General features: G+C 39.2%; 1 pseudogene; it reads right to left on the bottom strand.

Moving 5' to 3' along the window:
• Gm14750 (predicted gene 14750) lies at positions 501 to 5,760 on the bottom strand (annotated as a pseudogene).

Below are 24,236 nucleotides of genomic sequence, written 5' to 3'. Positions count from 1 at the left end.
GTCGCAGGGTGGACAAGGAGGGGTATAAAATCTGGAGTCAAAAGAGAAAGAGAGAGAGAGAGAGAGAGAGAGAGAGAGAATGAATGAATATGCTTACGCATAGGGATTGGCAATATTAGAAGGTGTGTCAGTTTTGTAGTAGCTGTGACCTTGTTGGAACATGTGTGACACTGTGTGAGTGGGTTTTGAGGCTCCTATGCCCAAGCTCTGCCAAATGAGGAAGAGAGTCTCCTGCTGGCTGCCTGCAAAAGAAAGACTCTCCTGGCTGCCTTTGGATCTTGATGTAAAACTCTCAGCTCCTTCCCCAGCACCATGTCTGCCTGCAGACTGCTATACTTTCTGCCATGATGATAATATATGAACCTCTGAACCTGTAAGGTGACCACAATGAAATGTTTGCCTTTAATAGAGTTGCCTTGGTCATGGTGTCTCTTCACAAATATATACCCCCTAATTCAGACATTGTGTATTACATCACATTGATTGAAGACAGAATGTGTGCATGAAAAATCAATTTATTTTATCAACAAAAGAATCAGTACCATGGTAGGAGTATGGGAAACAAATCCATGAAGCAGAGATTCTGGCTTCATAGGAAAGATGAAAAGAAAAACTAAGAAAAGGATGAGCTCTCTTCATTGTCATGATTCTGATTTCATGAAAGAGGTGATGTGGGAAATACTTCTGATCTTGCTGTCATCTGTGAAGCTTCAAAAGTAAAAAACAAGACAAACAAACAAAACAGTAAGATGTGCATGAGCTGGTGCTTCTGACATGAGCTTTCTGAGATTGTAAATGAAAAACAAAAATTAATCGACACGGAATATGGTGAAAGGTTTGATTTTAAAAATGACACATGTCACAGGGTTAGACCTAGGTTTGTTCTTGGTTGACTTCCATAACTCTATTCTGGCATTTAAACTGAGAGTTTTCTGTCTAAATGTAATCTACCATAACACCTATGTGCAAGGTTGTGTCTAAGGAGACTTTACAAAGTTCATGTACATTTACAGTATTTCCACATTCATGCTACACTCTTGACTGTCACAAATATCACTTATTTTCAATAGTCAAGTTTCCTAAAATTCTTACCCATCACCTTTACGATAAAAGAAATCAACACTTTGGTATAGGAGAGTTGCTTATTCCATGTTATAAATATTAACAGCAACATAAACGATAGCTTTGCCACCTTGGATTATATATGTAATTAGAATTATAAATAGAATTCCTCTACTAAATGCATAACTAATAGACTAAAGAATGAATTTTTAGCAGATTAAAATATTAACAGGCTCTGCTGCCCTGTTGTACTCACCCATATTGTGTCTTTATTGGTTACAAGTGTCTGTGAGAGACAGAAAGGAAGGAAATAACCACAAACAAAAGACATAGTTAGAGCTCCTTAATATCTCCAGTGACTTTAAATAATTTAAAAAATCTGATTTAGACGACTGAAATGATAATTATCCTGGATATCTTCAGGTGCATTAGTTTGGTGTGTGAAGCACAAAGTTGTTACCTGTGGGTGCCAAGTGCTGGATATTCTCCTTTGGAATATTGTATTCCTTGACCAGCTTCCCAAGCTCCTGCTTCTGTGCTTTGCTCAGGGTCTCTCCTTTTCCTACATCACATAAAGCAGAAAGGAAGAAAAAGTGTAGCTTACAATACTGGGTGGTTCAGAACAGATGGAAATATAATGGGTTGTGTGATATTGACGCATGGAAACATCTTACTTTGTGGGCCCTCCCTCATCCCCATCAGTCTCATTCTGATCAACCTAAGATCTCTAAAGTAAAAAGAACACATTTAATGAAGCTGAACTATGATAGTCCACACCCTAATGAATAATATCGTTATTTGTGGTGGTATTGTTATTGTTGTTATTGTCATCATCACTATTAATACTCCTACTACTACTATTATAATTATTCATACTTTCCATATGACCGTATATTTATTTCCAAAAAGGCCTGTACATAATCCTGGTGTTTGAAATACTTGAACTAAATGTTTGTCCATGCTGACTTCTGCCTTACTTCTGTGTAGATTCTGGAGTCCATGCCTTGGATAATTGATAATTATCAAAATAAGCAGTGAAATCAGGCTGAACAGGCTCATGAACCTGAAATCAATGACAACTCCAACACCACCCCACTTCACCACTTACCCAACCTCACTACCAGATTCCAGTACCCAGTACCCAGCCTCCAGTCCCCTGCCTCCAGGCCCAAGCCCCCAAATTGCCTCTGCTTCCTCCATTGCCCCTCACAACTTTGATAAACAAAGCAAGATGGTTGGGTTCTTTTATATATATATTTTATCATGACACCAAGCAAGGTCATCTGTAAAGAGTTAACCTCAATTAAGAAAGTGCTACCCTCAGACTGCTCTGTGAGAAACCTTGTAGACTCATTTTCTAAATTGACAGTTGATGTGGAAGTGTCCACCCCACTGTAGGAAACTCAGCAGCACAGTTTTCTTTGTTAGAGTTTGATGGTAGGGTGCCTAGACTATGGGTAGTGCCACCTCTGAGGAGATGGTCCTGGGTGCTAAGAGAAAGCATGCTGAACAAGACCTGGGGAGCAAGCCAGTAAGCAGCACCCCTCCATGCCCTGTGCATCAGTTCCTGCCTTCAAGTTCTTGCCTGTTTGGTACAGAGACAGATGGGTCAATAATTGGAATAGGATTGAAGACCCCAAAATACACACACACACACACACACACACACACACACACACGGACACTTGATTGTTGACTAAGAAGATACTACCATATAGTAGAAAAAAGAGAGCATCTTCAGCAAATCGTGCTGGTCTAACTGGCGGTCTGTATGAAGAAGAATACAAATTGATACATATTTCTCACCCTGTACAAAGCACAAGTCCAGGTGGATCAAAATCCTCCACATAAAATCATATATACTGAATCTAATAGAAGAAAAAGTAGGAAATAGCTTGGAAGGTATTGGCCCAGGAAAAAAATTTCTGAACCAATGGCTCAGCTCTAAGATCAACAATTGACAAGTGGAACCTCATAAAACTGAAAAGTGTCTTCAAGACAAAGGACACTGTTAGTAGGAAAAACAGCAACCTACAGATTGGGAAAGAATCTTCACAAACCACACGTCCAATAGAGGGCTAATATCCAAAACATACAAAGAACTCATATATTAGACTCCAGAAAACCAGACAACCTAGCCAAAAACTGGGGTACAAACTAAGCAAATAATTCTTAACTACGGAGACTTGAATGGCTGAGAAGCAATGACTTCTTTTTGAAAATGAACTGTGTTATAGGAGCTTAAGCCAAATCAACCCTTTCTTCCCCAAGTTGCTTTTGGTCATGGTGCTTATCATATCGATAGAAACCCTACAAGAGGGACCACTCTCACCAGCAACTAAAATCACATTTGTCTCCTGTCCGCTCTCATCCACATTAACGTTGTGAAAGAAAAGGGCGCCATCTTCCTTCATTACAACTTCGAATTTCTACCAGAGTCTGCAATTAAAAGAGAATCAGCTTAGAAATCAGTAGAATCATTGGAGGTTTCACTATTATTTTACATATGAAATCTATGATATTTTTATTTCTTTTTCAATTATTTGACAAATGTCATTTACAATGGTTTAAAATTGTAAATGAGAATTACTAAGTGGTAGAGACACTCTTGTATTAATTAAAATATTTTTTTGAATTTAAAAAGAATGTCCATAATTAGCCAGGAATGCTGGTGCACGCCTTTGATCCCAGCACTTGGGAGGCAGAGGCAGGTAGATTTCTGAGTTCGAGGCCAGCCTGGTCTACAAAGTGGGTTTTAGGACAGCCAGGGTTATATAGAGAAACCCTGTCTCAAAAAATGAAAAAAAAAAATAAGTTCATAATTACCTTATGTCTCCACAGCCTGTTTAAAAAGTGAACACAACGCTAATATTAAAATACCACACTGTAGCAGGGATGGTGACTCAAACATCAAATCCCAGCAATCAGGAGGATCTCTGGGGCTAGCCTTGTCGCAGAACTAGTTATAGGACAGCCAGGGCTATGCAGAGTAACTCTGTCTCAAAAAATTTTTAAAAACAACCACAAATGTGTCTATGTATGTCTGTCTGTGTGTGTGTGTGTTTGTGTGTGTGTAGCAAATGTATAGTTTTCCATATATTAAACCCTTAAGAAATCAGTCCTGTAGCTTTATGGGACTGCCTTCTAAATGTCATTTATACTTAAATAATAGGCACAAAAATGTCTCTAATAATACTTTTGTATGAATGTGTGTAATACACCTTAACTGATAACATAAATGTCTGGAAGTTTAGTTAGGATTTTGGAAGTTGCATCAAAAATTATCAGATGAAATTGTTCTAGGATCCTGGCCCTTTAGTTGTACGGCCTTGTCAAACCTTGCAAAATTTCTCTCTGTCTCTCTGTCTTTCTGTCCCTCCCCCCCTCTCTCAATTAGATTATGCATCCCATTAATTGATTACATACTCACAGTCAGTAGTGTACCGCCCATCTTCTTGTTTTTCTCCCACAACAGTGTGTGTCTGACACTTGCCATTCATCCTTCAGAAATAAAAATCAAAAACTTGCTTCTGAATTTACTCTTTCAGGTTGCTCATATTTCCTTATTGTGTGGTAGTATTAACTGTCTTTGGGAAGTGTTTAATTTGTTTAAATAAACCCACATCTGAAGACTGACACCAACACTCTGGGGTTATGATTGACATGGAAAGTAAATCCAGGCTTCCAGGGGAAGACACTGTCCTCATTTTCTACCCACATTTCCTGTTCATGACTAGTTTCAACCAGAATTACCCAACCCTGTAAAACTGTAGAACACATTGCAGCCAGTGTTCCTTAAGTCAAGGACACAACTCAGAATGAATATGCCCAGGAGATCAATTCCATTTTTTCACATGACCCAAGTGTCAGTGAAAATTTCACACTGACATTCATGTGCCCAGTTTCTCAGTCCTGTCCATGTGCATCAGGTGAATGTCACTTACTGGACATGGAATTTGACTTTGAGTGTCCCACAGTCGTCATTGCACTCCATATGCTCAAAGTACGCTCTCAGGTCTCCATTCATCTTTACTTTCTCCACCTTGTCTGCAGCTATGTAAAGGGTGTGCCAGTCCCCATTAACCTAAATAGGACAGACACCATTGCAAAAGTTGGTTAGTCAATCTGTTCCCTTTTTTTAGCAACATTTGTCCTAATTATTACATGTCAACAATTCCATAAGTCACCAAATAAACCCAAGTAAAATGCAGATGTCTCCCTGCTAGAGAGTAGATTAGGAGATTGTGTCATCACTCATTCACACTAGAATATGGAACACAGGATACAGTTCACACTTTGTCAATCAATAACAATGCAAAGTCCAATCTGTAATTTTCTCTTCTTAACCTTCTTTCATACTAGACAGAAGTCATTGAAAACATGCAAAGAGTTGAAAGTACACTAGGACTGCATTACAGATAGGATTCAGATAATGTATATATGCTATATATATCACATATAATATGTAATGCCATACCATTTATAGTATATGATATATATGCTCAAACCAACTACAGAGTGTACATAAACACCCCAGACCCTTTATCCCCAAATGCACACACCTCTGAGGGACTGATATCAAGAGATTCATGATGTGCACAGGATACACCTAATGCAATCGCAATTAGCAGGAACTTCACCATGGTAGAGCCTGGATTCTCTCCTTCCGAAGGAGTTCAGAGACCAAGGGCAGGTGATGGGGAGACCCAGAACCATCTCCACCTTATATAGTATTGATTATTGGCCTGAGATTGGCATGGATTGCCTGTGGTGAAATCCCAGCATATCCTGGTGGTGGAAACAACTGTGATGACAATTCTGTTTTTCTGCTACTTTTGAAATAAGATTAACTTGAGTAAAGCCATGAAATTGACCTTTTAGACTTCTGTGGACTTGGGCTAGCTGTCAGAAAACACAAAGATCCATGTCCCTAAAGTCCAAGTTTCTCATTTGGAACACTTTAAAGAAATGAACTTATTTGACTCAGGCTATTTCAATGATGACAAATTTTCCATCAATCAGACCCTTTGATCACAGGTTACCGTATGGATATTAACAAGTTTTTATACAATTGAATATCAATGGACATATATTTCTGGAACATTCTAGAGTGTTCTAGAATGTTCTACAACATTCTGGGGCATTCTTGTAAAAACCTTTGTGAAGAAGTGTACTGTTTTCCTTTCTGGGCAGGAATTTGCAATTTAGATTCATGATTTTAAATATTTTTATAATTTGATATTTTCATCAAGATGTGAAGATTTTTAATGATGTAAAATTCCCATTGTTTTGTGGGTACATTTGTTGATACTATGTCCTGGTAATCAGCATTGCTTTTGCTAACATTACTTTATATATTCAATAATATATACACACACCTTTGTTTTTGATTGCTATAAGTGTATTTTTTGGACAACTGTGTCTCTAAATCATTTATGCAATGAAAAGTCAGCTGCTAATTTTCTCATGATTGTGTCTGAGAAATTCTCAAAGTTTTCTCCATTGAGAACTTTGACCTGTGGATGGATTTGCAAATATTCACCCAAATGCATGACTTAAAACTAGTTGCCAATGTTCCAAGGCTTTAAATAAGAAATATTCACCCATCCCATGTTCAGAAAGGTTCTTGATGTATGTTCTTCTTTTTTATTATACCCCATACAAATGTGATCCTTATTATATTTTTACATATTTTTTCTTGATTCATTCCTTCTTCTCTGTGTTTGATTATTTAAGAGATAACACAGTTGAACTGGAGCAAGATTGGGCTGACCTACAAACATATTTATTTTCATCCATTCATTTCTTGTGAAATCTCTACTTTCCTCCAGAATTCTAATGTCATTTGGAATAAAGATAATGTTGGATAAAATGCAAAGAAAATCAAAGAAGAAGAGCTGTTATTTAATACTGCCAAAGTGGGAAATTACTTAAGACTGTATGTGCACTCGTTAAAGTCCTTCTCATTTCTCTTCCAGACCCAGTAACAACAACACATTAATCTTATTTTCTGAGTATCCTTCTGGAAAATTACCTACAATTTTGCACAAACTAAGGTTCATTGTTCCATGTTTCCAACAGTTTTATCAAAATGAAAGCTTTCCTTCCTTATTTATTAAGTGAAGTGAGTTTCTCTCCCTTCTACCTGATTACAGAAAAGATGATATAACACAGCATAAACTGGAGATTTGGAAAGATAAAAACAAATTCTGCCTCATGTCAAAACATTCATTTATTCTTAAGTAACTTGAAGATTATCTTTGTCTGTTTGAACTTTGATATTGAACACATGCACGCACACACACACACACACACACACCACATTTCTTATGTTCTTATGTTTTTATTTATAAATAATTTATATATGGATATTGGTTTTTATGTATTTTAAATCTGTGGATTTATATTCATTCGTATATTTATCTTATATAAATATAGATATATTTTATATTCATGTTTATATATTCTAATTTATACATATATGACACATATATACATGTGTGATACATACATATTTGCTTCCATTTCCAGTAATTTACCTATTAAGTTCCTAATCAACACATTTTGTCTACCTCAGAAAAGTGAAGAAAGAATGGAAAATGTAGGTGCTTCAAAGGACAGAGTCAAAATATAGAAAATATTGACACAATGGATTCTGTTATTGAAGTCATGGCCAATCTTAGCACTCTTTGATGTCTGACCTTTGAGTAGAACTTGGCTAAAAGTCTGTCTCCTTTCTTTTTTTTTTAATTGGTTATTTTATTTATTTACATTTCAAATGCTATCCCCTTTCCTGGTTTCCCCTCTGGACAACCCTATACCATCTTCCTCCAACTCCTTCTGAGGGTGCTCCTACAACCACCCACCCATTCCCACCTTACCACCCTGGCATTCTCTGACACTGGGGCATTGAGGCTTCACAGGACAAAAGGGCCTCCCTGCCACTGATGCCAGACAAGGCGACCCTCTGCTACATATGCTGCTGGAGCCATGGGTCCCTCCATGTGTACTCTTTGGTTGGTGGTTTAGTCCCTGGGAGCTCTGGGGGTACTGGTTGGTTCATATTGTTGTTCCTCCTATGTGACTGCAAAGCCCTTCAGCTCCTTCAGTCCCTTCTCCAGCTCCTGTATTGTAGTCCCCATGCACAGTTGAATTGTTGACTGTGAATACCTGCTTCTGTATTTGTAAGTCTATGTCAGAGCTCCTAGGAAACAACCATATCAGGCTCCTGTAAGCAAGCACTTCTTGGCATCCCCAATAGGGTCTTGGTTTGGTGTCTGTGTATGTGATGGATCCCCAGGTCGGGCAGTCTCTGGATGGTCTTTTCTTCAGACTCTGATCCATACTTTGTTCCCATACTACCTTTAGACAGGTTCCGTTCTGGGTTAAAAATTTGAAGATGAGTGGGTGGCTACATCTCCCAAACCCGGGATTTTGCATAAGTTCTGGATATGGTCTCTACATGTTCATCCTCCCCTTTGTTGGGCATTTCAGCTAATCACATTCCTTTTGGGACCTGCAAGCCTCTTAATTTACTGGCATCTGGGACTTGCTGGTGGCTATCCCTAGTTCCACATCACCCATTGCTACAAACCTCTGTTCAGTTTCCTGACCCTCTGTATATCATCCCTCTCTCCTACCACAATTGATCCTGCACCCTGGTGTCTCTCCTTCTCCTCTCTTCCTTCCCAGTCCCTCCCATCCTCTACCTTCCATGAGTATTTGGTTCTCCCTTCTAAGATGGTCTGAAGCATCCATACTTGAGTCTTCTTCTTGAGCTTCATATGGTCTGTGAATTGTATCTTGGGTATTTTGAGATGTTGGGTTAATATCCACTTATCATTGAGTGCACACTATGTGTTTTCTTTTGTGACTGGGTTACCTCAATCAGGATGATACTTTCTAATTCCACTCATTTGCCTGAGAATTTCATGAAGTCTTTGTTTTAAATAACTGAGTAGTTCTCCATTGTGTAAATGTACCATATTTTCTCTATCTATTCATATGTTGAAGGACATCAGGGTAGTTTCCAGATTCTGGCTATTATAAATAAGGCTACTATGAACATTGTGGAGTATGTGTCCTTGTTATATGTTGGAGCATGTTTTGGGTGTATGTTCAGGAGTGGTGTAACTAGGTCCTCAGGTAGGTCCTATGTCCAATTTTGTGAGGAACCATCAGACTGAATTCCAGAATGGTTATACCACCTTACGATCCCACCAACAAAGGAGGAGTGTTCCTCTTTCTCTACATTCTTGACAGTACCTGCTGTCACCTGAGGTTTTTTTGTTTTGTTTTGTTTTGTTTTTGTTTTGTTTGTTTTTTCTTGTTTTTGGTTTTGGTTTTGGTTTTGGTTTTTTGAGACAGGGTTTCTCTGTGTAGTCCTGGTTGTCCTGGAACTCACTCTGTAGATCAGGTTGGCCTCGAACTCAGAAATCCACCTGCCTCTGCCTCCCAAGTGCTGGGATTAAAGGCATGCACCACCACTGCCCAGCTGTCACCTAAGTTTTTTATCTTAGCCACTCTGACTGGTGGTAGGTGGAATCTCAGCGTTGTTATGATTTGCATTTCCATAATGACTAAGGATGGTGAACATTTCTTTAGGTGCTTCTTGGCCATTTGAAATTTCTCAGTTGAGAATTCTCTCTTTATTTCTGTACTTCATTTTTAATAGGGTTATTTGATTCTCTGGAGTCCAACTTTTTGAATTCTTTGTATATTTTGCATATGAGCCCTCTATCTGATGTAGGATTGGTAAAGATCTTTTCCCAATAGATTGGTTGTCTTTTTTCCTATTGAGAGTATCCTTTGTCTTACAGAAGCTTTGCAATTTTATGAGGTCTCATTTGTTGATTGTTCATCTTAGAGCATAAGCCATTGGTGTTCTGTTCAGGAAAATTTCCCCCGTGCCCATGTGTTGGAGGATCTTCCCCACTTTCTCTTCTATTAGTTTCAGTGTATATGGGTTTATGTGGAGGTCACTGGTCCACTTGGACTTGAGATTTGTATAAGGAGATAAGAATGGAAGCATTTGCATTCTTCTACATGCTGACTGTCAGTTGAACCAGCAGCATTCTTTGAAAATGCTGTCTTTTTTTCCACTGGATGGTTTTAGCTCATTGTCAAAGACCAGGGGAATTTGTGTATGTTGGTTCACTTCTGGGTCTTCAATTCTATTCTATTGATCTACCTGCCTCAGTCTGTACCAATAACATGCAGTCTTTTAAATCTCTATTGCTTTGTAGTACAACCTGAGGTCAGGGATGGTGATTTCCACCGCAGTCCTTTTATTGTTGAGAATATTTTTTGCTATCCTGGGTTTTTGCTTATTCCAAATGAATTTGAAAATTGCTCTTTCTAAGTCTATGAAGAAGTGTCTCCTTTTCAGTAGTAGCCTGCTTACATTCCCTACTCAAGAAACAACAAATGCTTACCGTTTTTTATTTTTTCTTTTCTTTGATATTACAACCCCACCCCACCCCACCCCACCCCCGGCCAGGTCTATTGTACACAATGTTCGGGTTTATTTGCTTGCTTTTTTGTTTTGTTTTCTTTCTATTGATTTAATAATCTATGGATTCTTGTGTGCATTCAGTTGCAAGGAAAGACAGTGGGGAAATGAGACACGAGAAATTCTGAGACTTTCTTAGTGGTGAGGGATGGATCTTGCTAATTCTCCCTTTTATTGGTGGGAAATTTCTGTCATTCTCAGAATCAGGCTTTCTCTGTTAGAAATTTCATGGCCTTGGGAGAGGTGTGGTGACTAATGTAAAAACTCAAATAAAACTTAATTAAAGGTTTAATGGGAAAAGAAATCATACATACTTGTCTTTTTCAGGTCATAGAGAGAAAATGTCCAACTTTTCCTCATTTAATATGTTTCAGGTTGAAATAGCATATATTAATTGTACTAATTATACATCATTAAAGATTCCATTATGATAAATATTAATCAGGTTTATTTCAAAGTACAGCTCTATTCAGTAACACAAAGATTTTTAATAACATTATTATTATTTTAGATTTTAATGAGCTAACAAGTTAGCAGTATTCTTGATCAATTTTCAAACAATTTTTTGATTAACACTCTCATATCTTCTTGTGTGCCCTCCAACTCCACTCCCCAACCCAGCTAAACCATTCACTATCCAACACTGGCATTTCTTTGTTGCATCATATTTACATAGTACCCATACTCCCTTATGCTCTATTTTATATTTAAGACTTTTGAAGATATTTTATCTTACTTTTGCAAACATATCCACACACTTTCTCCCTCCTATATATGCACATATATGTTGCAAGTTAGGTTTTGCCTACCAGTCAGTATTTTTCATCACCAACTGATTTCTTAAAATCAATAATATGAACTTTATGTATAAATTGAGATAATTACCCTGGATACTTCCCATAGTCCTACTGTTTTTGCATCTGCTTTTTTCAACTAGTGTGTTGGGCTTGACCTCAACCAAATCTGTTCAGTAAATTGTCTTCATCTTTGGAGTCTTAAAATAGAATAACAAAAAGTATGCTTGTTTCTTTTTTATATGATTGGTAGGGTTCAGTATCAAAAGTACTTGGTCTTATATCTGCCCTTGGAGGAAAATATTTTATTACTGATTCAATAAATAGTTATTTGGGACATAGTTAATGTTGTCCTATGTAAGTTTCCTGTACCTTTGTCTTAGGGTTTCTACTGCTGGGATGAAACACCATGACGAAATGCAACTTGGGGAAGGAAAGGGTTTGTTTGGCTTATACTTCTACATTATAAGCCAGCCGTTAGGCATGCCCAGAAGAGGGTGATAGTGACCTGTAAATTACCCAAAGGAACACAAGGACGATGATAGTGTCCCATGCAGTACCTAAAGCATCCAAAAGTAGACAATAAATTCCAACACAGCATGTAAAACATCCAGAAGAAGGCAATAGCTTTTGATGAATTATATATATCATCTGAAAAGAGGATGGTAGGATTCAAAGCAGCCAGAGAGTGAGATATCTTCCCATGCAGTACTCACAGTGGCTAGAAAAAGGAAATAGACTTTCATGCAGTATTCAAAGTGTCCAGAGAAGTGAACTAATCACCCCATGTAGTATCCATAGCATCTAAATGAGAGAAATACCTTCCTTTTCAGTACCCACAGTGCTCAGAGGAGGGTGATAGAGCTCCATACTATACCAAAAGCATCCATAGAAGGGCAATACCTTGCCATGGAGTCCCTACTATGGAGCACCATGAAGTACCCAAACCATTTAGGAAAGAGCAATAGCTTCCCATGCAGGATTCAAAACATCTTGAAGAAGGCGGATAGAGCCCCATGTAGTTCTCTGTGCATATCAAAGAGGGTGACAACTTTCCAAGCAATACCCAATGCATCCAGAAGAAGTAAATAGAGCCCCATGCTGTAACCAAAGCATCCAGAAGAGGTCTATACCTTGGTACGCAGTACCCACAGTGAACAGAAGAGCCCAAAGCATTTAAAAAGGGGAGATATCTTTCTTTGCAGGACCTAAAGCATTTTGAAGAAAGCAATAGAGCACCATATAGTTGTCAAAAATGACCAAAAGATGGTGATAGCTGTAGCAGCTCATGGCCACAGGAATTGGGTTCCTGAGTGGGAGGCTGGAGCTGTAAGGGAGGAAACAGAGAGAGAAGAAACGAGACCAAGAAAGATTCCTGATCAAGGTCCAATGCTTACTAAGGGTCTGTGCCCATAAAGAGGGAAGGCCCATCCCCTGCCAAGCCAGGCTTCTTGATGCTTTGTTGCTATGCCTGTATCAATTAGTCTGCCAGCATTTTTAGCAGTAGATTGTCAGTCACCAAGTTTTCAGCTATCTCAGGAATATCTCAGGAACACAGGTTCAGCTTCTCAAGGGGTAGAGGCCCCTTGGAGAAGAGCAGCACAGGTGTCAGAACAATAGAAGGAAGACTCTACCCTAGGTGGTCTCATTCACAGTGGCAGAATAGATCTGAGTCAGCCTGCTCAAGGCTGGGGGAGGCTACAGATTGCTTCTGATGCAGTATCTGCAAAATCTAAAAAGAGGGCAATAGCTTCCCAAACACTAATCAAAGCAGCCATTAGAGGGAGATAGCATCCCTTGCAGTCCCCTGGGATAGTTTCCTATGTAGTACCTGTAGTGTCCAGAAGAGGGCAATAGAGCCCTCTGCAGTACCCAAAGCACTCAGAGGAGATATTTAGACACCCCCCCTCCCCCCATAAAGTACTCTAAGTAGCCAGAAAAGGACAATAGCTTCACAGCACTGGGAAAAAGGGAGAGAATTTCCCATGCCATATCCAGCAATAGCTTCTTGTTTACAACTCTCAGTAGCCAAAAGAAGCAATAAAACCCTATGTACTACTCAAAGCATACACAAGAGTCCAGTAGAGCAGCTGGGCAGTGATGGTGCATGCCTTTAATCCCAGCACTTGGGAGGCAGAGGCAGGTGGATTTCTGAGTTCGAGGCCAGCCTGGTCTACAAAGTGAGTTCCAGGAAAGCCAGGGCTACACAGAGAAACCCTGTCTCAAAAAAAAAAAAAAAAAAAAAAAAAAAAAAAAAAACCAAACAAACAAAATCAAACAAACAAACAAAACAAAAAAGAGTTCATTAGAGCCCCTTGTCTTAGCCTAAGCATACGAAACAAATCAATGGAGTCCCCATGTAATACCCAAAGGATCCAGAAGACAGTAATATTTTCCCATGCAGTGCCAGTAGCAACCAGAAGAGGGTGATGGAGCCTAATGTAGAACCCAAAGCAATCAAATGAGTGTGATATATTATGATGCAATTTCTATAACACCCAAAATGAGGGTGATAACTTTGTATGTAGTACTCAGAGTAGCCAAGAGGATATAATTTTCCATGCAGTATACAAAACATCCAGAAGAGGGTGATAACTTCTGATGGAGCTATCCAAAAAGAGGGCAATTGCTCCCTATGCCATACTCAAAATAACCAGAAGCAGGCGATGGCTTCCTGTGCATTACTCAGCGATTAATTCCCACTCAGTACCTGCACCCCATGACATATCCAAATGGCCAAAAGGAGAGTGAAAGTTTTTTACGAAATACCTTCAGCATCACAAAAAGTGTGTGATAACTTCCCACGCAGTAGTCAAAGCAACTGGAAGAGGGAGCTAGCTTCCTGTGCAATACTCACAGTGGCCAGAAGTGGCTGTTACAGCCATCTGCAATATTAAAACCATACAGAGGAGAGATAGAGCCCTGTGCATTACACAAAGCATCCAGGAAATGACCACAGCTTCGCATGCATTATTCAGTGTTGCCAGAAGAAGGTGATAGTTGCCTATACAGTGCCCAAAATATCCAGAAGGTGATAGTACCCCATGCAGTACACAAAACACCCTGAAAAGGGTGATCCAGTACCCACAACATCCAAAACGAAGCCAATAGCTTCTTGGTGACAGCTTCTGGTGCAGTGCGCACAGTAACCAGAATAGGGTAATAGAATCAGAAGATGGCAATAGTGCCCAAAGCATCTAGAAGAGTTCATTAGAGCCCATGATACTGGAGGTACAGAACCATCAGGGTGGAGTAAACTAGTTTGGGTCCTGTGGAACCCCAGTGCTCACTTTCAACTGCATCTCCACTGCTCATGTTTGTAGTTTTCTTTTTCTTTTTTTAATTAGGTATTTGCTTCATTTACATTTAAAATGCTATCCCAAAAGTCCCCCATACCCTACCCCCCCCCACTCCCCTCCCCACCCACTCCCACTTCTTAGCCCTGGCATTCCCCTGTACTGGGGCATATAAAGTTTGCAATACCAAGGGGCCTCTCTTCCCAAAGATGGCCGACTAGGCCATCTTCTGCTACATATGCAACTAGAGACATGAGCTGTGGGGGTACTGGTTAGTTAATATTGTTGTTCCACCTGTAGGGTTGTAGACTCCTTTAGCTCCTTGAGAACTTTCTCTCGCTCCTCCATTGGGGCCCCTGTGTTCCATCTAATAGATGACTGTGAGCATCCACTTCTGTGTTTGCCAGGCACTGGCATCGCCTCACAAGAGACAGCTATATCAGTGTCCTTTCAGCAAAATCTTGCTGGCATATGCAATAATGTCTGTATTTGGAGGCTGATTATGGGATGGATCCCCGGGTGCAGGAGTCTCTAGATGGTCCATCCTTTCATCTCAGGTCCAAACTTTGTCTCTGTAACTCCTTACGTTGGTGTTTTGTTCCCAAATCTAAAAAGGAGCAAAGTGTCCACACTTTGATCTTTCTTCTTCTTGAGTTTCATGTGTTTTGCAAGTGGTATCTTGGGTATTCTAAGTTTCTGAGCTTAAAATCCACTTATCAGTGAGTGCATATCATGTGAGTTCTTTTGTGATTGGGTTACCTCACTCAAGATGATACCCTCCAGGTCCATCCATTTGCCTAGGAATTTCATAAATTCATTGTGCTTAATGACTGAGTAGTAGTTCATTGTGTAAATGTACCACATTTTCTGTATCCATTCCTCTGTTGAGGGACATCTGGGTACTTTCCAGCTTCTGCCTCTTATAAATAAGGCCGCAATGAACATAGTGGAGCATTTGTTATTATTACCTGTTGGAACATCTTCTGGATATATGCCCAGGAGATGTATTGCTGAATCCTCTGGTAGTACAATGCCCGATTTTCTGAGGAACCCCCAGACTGATTTCCAGAATGTTTGTAACAGCTTGCAATCCCACCAGCAATGGAAGAGTGTTCCTCTTTCTCCACATCCTTTCCAGCATCTGCTGTCACATAAAATTTTTATCTTAGCCATTCTGACTGGTGTGAGGTGGAATCTCAGGGTTGTTTTGATTTCCATTTCCCTGATGATTAAGGATGTTGAACATTTTTTCAAGTGCTTCTCAGCCATTCGGTATTCCTCAGTTGAGAATTCTTTGTTTAGCTCTGTGCCCCATTTTTAATGGGGATATTTGATTTTCTGGAGTCCATTTTCTTGAGTTCTTTATATATTGGATATTATTCCCTTATCTGATTTAGGATAGGTAAAGATCCTTTCTCAATCTGTTGGTCGCTTTTTATCTTATTGAAAGTATCTTTTGCTTTACAGAACCTTTTCAATTTTATGAGGTCCCATTTGTCATTACTCGATCTTAAAACACAAGCCATTGCTCTTCTATTCCGGAATTTTTCACCTGTGCCCATATCTTCGAGGCTTTCCCCCATTTTCTCCTCTATAAGTTTAAGTGTCTCTGCTTTTATGTGGATTTCCTTGATCCACTTAGACTTGATCTTAGTACAAGGAGATAAGAATGGATCAATTCACATCCTTCTACATGATAACCACCCCTGTACTGGAGCATATAATCTTCCCAAGACCAAAGGCCTCTCCTCCCGTTGATTGCCGACAAGGCCATCCTCTGCTACATATACAAATAGAGACTCATTTCTGTGGGGTAGTGGTTAGTTCATATTGTTGATCATCCTATAGAGTTCCCGACCCCTTTAGCTCTTTGGGTACTTTCATTTCTGATTTTGTTAATTAGGATACTGTCCTTATGCCCGCTAGTTAGTCTGGCTAAGGGTGTATCTATTTTGTTGATTTACTCAAAGAACCATCTCCTAGTTTGGTTTATTCTTTGAATTGTTCTTTTTGTTTCCACTTAGTTGATTTCAAGCCTGAGTTTATTTCTTCCCATCTACTCTTCTTGGGTGAATTTGCTTCCTTTTGTTCTGGAACTTTTAAGTGTGCTGTCAAGCTGCTAGTGTGTGCTCCTCTCTAGTTACTTTTTGGAGGCATTCAGAGCTTTGAGGTTTCCTCTTAGAAATACTTTCATTGTGTCCCATAAGTTTGGGGATTGTCTTAGTCAGGGTTTCTATTCCTGCAGAAACATCATGGCCAAGAAGCAAGTTGGGGAGGAAAGTGTTTATTCAGCTTACAATTCCATACTGCTGTTTATCACCAAGGAAGTCAGCACTGGAACTCAAGCAGGTCAGGAAGCAAGAGCTGATACAGAGGCCATGGAGGGATGTTCTTTACTGGCTTGCTTCCCCTGGCTTTCTCAGCCTGCTCTCTTATAGAATCAAGTCTACCAGCCCAGAGATGGGCCCACCCACAAGGGGCCTTTCCCCCTTGATCACTATTTGAGAAAATGCCTTACAGTTGTATCACATTGAGTAATTTCCTCAACTGAAGCTCCTTTCTCTGTGATAACTCTAGCTGTGTCAAGTTGACACAAAACGTGCAAGTAAAACTATGTTTTGGCATCATTTTCATTAAACTTTAAAAAGTCTTTAATTTCTGTCTTTATTTCTTCCTTGACCAAGGTATCATTGAGAAGAGTGTTGTTCAGTTTCCACATAAATGTTGGCTTTCTATTATTCATGTTGTTATTGAAGATCAGCCTTAATCTATGGTGATCTGATAGGATGCATGGGACAATTTCAATATTTTTGTATCTGTTAAGGCCTGTTTTATGACCAATTATATGGTCAATTTTGGAGAAGGCACCATGAGGTGCAGAGAAGAAGGTATATCCTTTTGGTTTAGGATAAAATGTTCTGTAGATATTTTAAAATTCATTTGTTTCATAGCTTCTGTTAGTTTCACTATGTCTCTGTTTAGTTTCTGTTTCAAGGATCTGTCCATTGATGATAGTGGGGTGTTGAAGTCTTCCACTATTATAGTGTGAGGTGCAATGTGTGCTTTGAGCTTTACTAAAGTTTCTTTAATGAATGTGGCTGCCCTTGCATTTGGAGCTTAGATATTCAGAATTGAGAGTTTCTTTTCAGAAGATTTTACTTTTGATGAGTATCAAGTGCCCCTCCTTGTCTTTTTTAATAACTTTGGGTTGGAAGTCGATATTATTCGATATTAGAATGGCTACTCTAGCTTGTTTCTTCAGACCATTTGCTTGGAAAATTTGTTTTCCAGCCTTTCACTCTGAGGTGAGTCTGTCTTTTTCCCTGAGATGGGTTTCCTGTAAGCAGCAAAATGGTGGGTCCTGTTTGTGTAGGCAGTCTGGTAGTCTATGTCTTTTTATTGGGGAATTGAGTTCATTGATATTAAGAGAGAGATATTAAGGAAAAGCAATTGTTGCTTCCTGTCATTTTTGTTGTTAGAGTTAGGATTCTGTTCTTGTGGCTGTCTTCTTTTAGGTTTGTTGAAGGATTACTTTCTTGCTTTTTCTTTTTCTTTTTTTTTTTTTTTTTGAAAAGAAAACTCTGAATTTATTCCTTTTCTTCTTTTTTCTCTTTAAGCCTGATTACTCACAAACTGCAACCAAATACTGAACAACCAACAGACAACAAAAACCATGACTCTGAATGCTTGAATTTTTATGCACTCTGAAAAGTCCTCACAGCTATAAATGTCACACATTCACTGAACCTCTTTGCAGCTTATCACATTTTTTGTTGGATAAAGAAGCCAAAATTCCAATATACTCATTACACTGTGTTAAACATATAGACAAGTTCCATGAAAGATCTTTCTAGCAGATATTTTTCATTATTTTATAGATAATACTAGGAATGAAAATTATGAGATTTCTTTTTTTTTTTTAAGTTTCAATTTTTTTTTCCATTTTTTATTAGGTATTTAGCTCATTTACATTTACAATGCTATACCAAAAGTCCCCCTTACCCACCCACCCGCACTCCCCTACCCACCCACTCCCCCCCTTTGGCCCTGGCGTTCCCCTGTACCGGGGCACACAAAGTCTGCGTGTCCAATGGGCCTCTCTTTCCAGTGATGGCCGACTAGGCCATCTTTTGATACATATGTAGCTAGAGTCAAGAGCTCAGGGGTACTGGTTAGTTCATAATGTTGTTCCACCTATAGGGTTGAAGATCCCTTTAGCTCCTTGGGTACTTTCTCTAGCTCCTCCATTGGGAGCCCTGTGATCCATCCATTAGCTGACTGTGAGCATCCACTTCTGTGTTTGCTAGGCCCCGGCATAGTCTCACAAGAGACAGCTACATCTGCGTCCTTTCAGTAAAATCTTGCTAGTGTATGCAATGGTGTCAGCATTTGGAAGCTGATTATGGGGTGGATCCCTGGATATGGCAGTCTCTACATGGTCCATCCTTTCATCTCAGCTCCATACTTTGTTTCTGTAACTCCTTCCATGGGTGTTTTGTTCCCACTTCTAAGGAGGGGCATAGTGTCCACACTTCAGTCTTCATTTTTCTTGAGTTTCATGTGTTTAGGAAATTGTATCTTATATCGTGGGTATCCTAGGTTTTGGGCTAGTATCCACTTATCAGTGAGTACATATTGTGTGAGTTCCTTTGTGATTGTGTTACCTCACTCAGGATGATGCTCTCTAGGTACATCCATTTGGCTAGGAATTTCATAAATTCATTCTTTTTAATAGCTGAGTAGTACTCCATTGTGTAGATGTACCACATTTTCTGTATCCATTCCTCTGTTGAGGGGCATCTGGGTTCTTTCCAGTTTCTGGCTATTATAAATAAGGCTGCTATGAACATAGTGGAGCATGTGTCCTTCTTACCAGTTGGGGCTTCTTCTGGATATATGCCCAGGAGAGGTATTGCTGGATCCTCCGGTAGTACTATGTCCAATTTTCTGAGGAACCGCCAGACTGATTTCCAGAGTGGTTGTACAAGCCTGCAATCCCACCAACAATGGAGGAGTGTTCCTCTTTCTCCACATCCTCGCCAGCATCTGCTGTCACCTGAATTTTTGATCTTAGCCATTCTCACTGGTGTGAGGTGGAATCTCAGGGTTGTTTTGATTTGCATTTCCCTGATGATTAAGGATGCTGAACATTTTTTCAGGTGATTCTCTGCCATTCGGTATTCCTCAGGTGAGAATTCTTTGTTCAGTTCTGAGCCCCATTTTTTAAGGGGGTTATTTGATTTTCTGAGGTCCACCTTCTTGAGTTCTTTATATATGTTGGATATTAGTCCCCTATCTGATTTAGGATAGGTAAAGATCCTTTCCCAGTCTGTTGGTGGTCTTTTTGTCTTATAGACAGTGTCTTTTGCCTTGCAGAAACTTTGGAGTTTCATTAGGTCCCATTTGTCAATTCTCGATCTTACAGCACAAGCCATTGCTGTTCTGTTCAGGAATTTTTCCCCTGTGCCCATATCTTCAAGGCTTTTCCCCACTTTCTCCTCTATAAGTTTCAGTGTCTCTGGTTTTATGTGAAGTTCCTTGATCCACTTAGATTTGACCTTAGTACAAGGAGATAAGTATGGATCGATTCACATTCTTCTACATGATAACAACCAGTTGTGCCAGCACCAATTGTTAAAAATGCTGTCTTTCTTCCACTGGATGGTTTTGGCTCCCTTGTCGAAGATCAAGTGACCATAGGTGTGTGGGTTCATTTCTGGGTCTTCAATTCTATTCCATTGGTCCACTTGTCTGTCTCTATACCAGTACCATGCAGTTTTTATCACAATTGCTCTGTAGTAAAGCTTTAGGTCAGGCATGGTGATTCCACCAGAGGTTCTTTTATCCTTGAGAAGAGTTTTTGCTATCCTCGGTTTTTTGTTATTCCAGATGAATTTGCAAATTGCTCCTTCTAATTTGTTGAAGAATTGAGTTGGAATTTTAATGGGGATTGCATTGAATCTGTAGATTGCTTTTGGCAAGATAGCCATTTTTACAATGTTGGTCCTGCCAATCCATGAGCATGGGAGATCTTTCCATCTTCTGAGATCTTCTTTAATTTCTTTCTTCAGGGACTTGAAGTTTTTATCATACAGATCTTTCACTTCCTTCGTTAGAGTCACGGCGAGATATTTTATATTATTTGTGGCTATTGAGAAGGGTGTTGTTTCCCTAATTTCTTTCTCAGCCTGTTTATTCTTTGTGTAGAGAAAGGCCATTGACTTGTTTGAGTTAATTTTATATCCAGCTACTTCACAGAAGCTGTTTATCAGGTTTAGGAGTTCTCTGGTGGAATTTTTAGGGTCACTTATATATACTATCATATCATCTGCAAAAAGTGATATTTTGACTTCCTCTTTTCCAATTTGTATCCCCTTGATCTCCTTTTGTTGTCGAATTGCTCTGGCTAATACTTCAAGTACTATGTTGAAAAGGTAGGGAGAAAGTGGGCAGCCTTGTCTAGTCCCTGATTTTAGTGGGATTGCTTCCAGCTTCTCTCCATTTACTTTGATGTTGGCTACTGGTTTGCTGTAGATTGCTTTTATCATGTTTAGGTATTGGCCTTGAATTCCTGATCTTTCCAGAACTTTTATCATGAATGGGTGTTGGATCTTGTCAAATGCTTTTTCTGCATCTAACGAGATGATCATGTGGTTTTTGTCTTTGAGTTTGTTTATATAATGGATTACATTGATGGATTTTCGTATATTAAACCATCCCTGCATCCCTGGAATAAAACCTACTTGGTCATGATGGATGATTGCTTTAATGTGTTCTTGGATTCGGTTAGCGAGAATTTTATTAAGGATTTTTGCATCGATGTTCATAAGAGAAATTGGTCTGAAGTTCTCTATCTTTGTTGGATCTTTCTGTGGTTTAGGTATCAGAGTAATAGTGGCTTCATAAAATGAGTTGGGTAGAATACCTTCTACTTCTATCTTGTGAAAAAGTTTGTGCAGAACTGGAGTTAGATCTTCTTTGAAGGTCTGATAGAACTCTGCACTAAACCCGTCTGGTCCTGGGCTTTTTTTGGCTGGGAGACTATTAATAACTGCTTCTATTTCTTTAGGGGATATGGGACTGTTTAGAAGGTCAACTTGATCCTGATTCAACTTTGGTACCTGGTATCTGTCCAGAAATTTGTCCATTCCAGGTTTTCCAGTTTTGTTGAGTATAGCCTTTTGTAGAAGGATCTGATGGTGTTTTGGATTTCTTCAGGATCTGTTGTTATGTCTCCCTTTTCATTTCTGATTTTGTTAATTAGGATTTTGTCCCTGTGCCCTTTAGTGAGTCTAGCTAAGGGTTTATCTATCTTGTTGATTTTCTCAAAGAACCAACTCCTCGTTTGGTTAATTCTTTGAATAGTTCTTCTTGTTTCCACTTGGTTGATTTCACCCCTGAGTTTGATTATTTCCTGCCGTCTACTCCTCTTGGGTGAATTTGCTTCCTTTTTTTCTAGAGCTTTTAGATGTGTTGTCAAGCTGCTAGTATGTGCTCTCTCCCGTTTTTTCTTGAAGGCACTCATAGCTATGAGTTTCCCTCTTAGAAATGCTTTCATTGTGTCCCAAAGGTTTGGGTACGTTGTGGCTTCATTTTCATTAAACTCTAAAAAGTCTTTAATTTCTTTCTTTATTCCTTCCTTGACCAAGGTATCATTGAGAAGAGTGTTGTTCAGTTTCCATGTGAATGTTGGCTTTCTGTTATTTATTTTGTTATTGAAGATCAGCCTTAGTGCATGGTGATCTGATAGGATACATGGGACAATTTCAATATTTTTGAATCTGTTGAGGCCTGATTTGTGACCTATTATGTGGTCAATTTTGGAGAAGGTACCATGAGGTGCTGAGAAGAAGGTATATCCTTTTGTTTTAGGATAAAATGTTCTGTAGATATCTGTCAGATCCATTTGTTTCATCACTTCTGTTAGTTTCAGTGTGTCCTTGTTTAGTTTCTGTTTCCATGATCTGTCCATTGGTGAAAGTGGTGTGTTGAAGTCTCCCACTATTATTGTGTGAGGCGCAATGTGTGCTTTGAGCTTTACTAAAGTTTCTTTAGTGAATGTGGCTGCTCTTGTATTTGGAGCATAGATATTCAGAATTGAGAGTTCCTCTTGGAGGATTTTACCTTTGATGAGAATGAAGTGTCCCTCCTTGTCTTTTTTGATGACTTTGGGTTGGAAGTCAATCTTATCAGATATTAGGATGGCTACTCCTGCTTGTTTCTTCATACCATTTGCTTGGAAAATTGTTTTCCAGCCTTTCATTCTGAGGTAGTGTCTATCTTTTTCTCTGAGATGAGTTTCCTGTAAGCAGCAAAATGTTGGGTCTTGTTTGTGTAGCCAGTTTGTTAGTCTATGTCTTTTTATTGGCGAGTTGAGACCATTGATGTTAAGAGATATTAAGGAAAAGTAATTGTTGCTTCCTGTTATTTTAGTTGTTAAAGGTGGCATTCTGTTCTTGTGGCTGTCTTCTTTTAGGTTTGTTGAGGGATTACCTTCTTGTTTTTTCTAGGGCATTGTTCCCGTTCTTGTATTGGTTTTTTTCTGTTATTATCCTTTGAAGGGCTGGATTCGTGGAGAGATAATGCGTGAATTTGGTTTTGTCGTGGAATACTTTGGTTTCTCCCTCTATGATAATTGAGAGTTTGGCTGGGTATAGTAGCCTGGGCTGCAGTTTGTGTTCTCTTAGTGTCTGTATAACATCTGTCCAGGCTCTTCTGGCTTTCATAGTCTCTGGTGAAAAATCTGGTGTAATTCTGATAGGCTTGCCTTTATATGTTACTTGACCTTTTTCCCTTACTGCTTTTAGTATTCTATCTTTATTTAGTGCATTTGATGTTCTGATTATTATGTGTCGGGAGGAATTTCTTTTCTGGTCCAGTCTATTTGGAGTTCTGTAGGCTTCTTGTATGTTCATATGCATCTCATTCTTTAGATTTGGGAAGTTTTCTTCAATAATTTTGTTGAAGATGTTTGCTGGACCTTTGAGTTGAAAATCTTCATTCTCATCCACTCCTATTATCCGTACGTTTGGTCTTCTTATTGTGTCCTGGATTTCCTGGATATTTTGAGTTAGGATCTTTTTGCATTTTCCATTTTCTTTGATTGTTGTGCCGATGTTCTCTATGGAATCTTCTGCACCTGAGATTCTCTCTTCCATCTCTTGTATTCTGTTGCTGATGCTCAAATCTATGGTTCCAGATTTCTTTCCTAGGGTTTCTATCTCTAGTGTTGCCTCGCTTTGAGTTTTCTTTATTGTGTCTACTTCCCTTTTTAGGTCTAGTATGGTTTTGTTCATTTCCATCACCTGTTTGTATGTTTTTTCCTCTTTTTCTGTAAGGACTTCTACCTGTTTGATTGTGTTTTCCTGTTTTTCTTTAAGGACTTGTAACTCTTTAGCAGTGTTCTCCTGTATTTCTTTAAGTGATTTATTAAAGTCCTTCTTGATGTCCTCTACCATCATCATGAGATATGCTTTTAAATCTAGGTCTAGGTTCTCAGGTGTGTTGGGGTTCCCTGGACTGGGCGAAGTGGGTGTGCTGGGTTCTGGTGATGGTGAGTGGTCTTGGTTCCTG

The sequence above is a fragment of the Mus musculus genome, chromosome X (genome assembly GCF_000001635.26).
Source record: "Mus musculus strain C57BL/6J chromosome X, GRCm38.p6 C57BL/6J".
NCBI lineage: Eukaryota > Metazoa > Chordata > Mammalia > Rodentia > Muridae > Mus > Mus musculus.
This window is presented reverse-complemented; position numbering and strand designations above follow the sequence as displayed.